This window comes from Rhagoletis pomonella, unplaced genomic scaffold (genome assembly GCF_013731165.1).
Source record: "Rhagoletis pomonella isolate Grant_MI unplaced genomic scaffold, Rhpom_1.0 Rhpom_scaffold_00004, whole genome shotgun sequence".
NCBI lineage: Eukaryota > Metazoa > Arthropoda > Insecta > Diptera > Tephritidae > Rhagoletis > Rhagoletis pomonella.
This window is the reverse complement of record NW_023458558.1, coordinates 34205197-34206080: the sequence shown is the minus strand read 5'-3', so window position 1 is coordinate 34206080 and position 884 is coordinate 34205197. Positions and strand designations below refer to the sequence as shown.

Here is an 884-nt window from a genome sequence, read left to right as displayed (position 1 = left end):
CTTTCACATAAGGGATAACTTTCTCAGGAATAAGCCTCTGTGTCAGAGTCAGCACGCATACCAGGCAGGCAAATCTACTATTACTGCAATACATAGCCTAACTCAAGTCATTGAAAAGGCATTGCGGTATAAACAGATAGCTTTGTGTGCATTCCTGGACATATCAGGTGCTTTCGACAATACGTCTTATGAAGCAATATCGACAGCTATGATACGAAAGGATATTCCTGTCCTTCTAACGGATTGGATCATAAGCATGTTGAGGTCCAGAACCATAATATCGGAACTAGGAGACAACAGGCAAGCAGTAAATGCCACCCGTGGCTGTCCTCAAGGGGGAGTCTTATCGCCCCTACTTTGGACACTGGTTGTTGACGAACTTCTTGAAAAGCTAAATGGCAATGGATTCAAGGCATATGGATATGCAGATGACCTAGTCATCTACGTTGTCGGCTGGCATGAGGACACAATTTGTTCCAGATTGCAAGCTGCGCTCAGTCTAACGGAAGACTGGTGTGCTTCAAAGGGATTGTCAATAAACCCGCAGAAGTCCACCGTTGTCCCATTTACCAATAGAAGGAAAGTCAACTTGACTAAACCCACTTTGGCAGGGACAGAAATTGAGTTCTCAGAAGAGGCGAAGTATCTAGGGGTAACTCTGGACAAAAGGCTCAATTGGAACTCACATCTCCTTAACATTACCAACAAGGCTACAAGGGCGTTTTATGCCTGCCAGAGACTCCATGGTAAAACTTGGGGAATATCACCCAAACTAACGTATTGGTCTTTCAATACGGTCGTGAAACCTGTTGTCACATATGCGGCACTGGCCTGGTGGCCAAAAGCAAAGAAAGCAAGTGCGTGTGCCACCTTGAGCAAGCTAC

At 45.4% G+C, this 884-nt stretch overlaps 1 protein-coding gene across 1 annotated transcript in view; it reads left to right on the top strand.

The window, feature by feature from the left end:
- The window catches only part of LOC118738204, a 6725-nt gene that overhangs the window by 1809 nt on the left and 4032 nt on the right, over window positions 1-884 (top strand). The window lies entirely within an intron of this gene.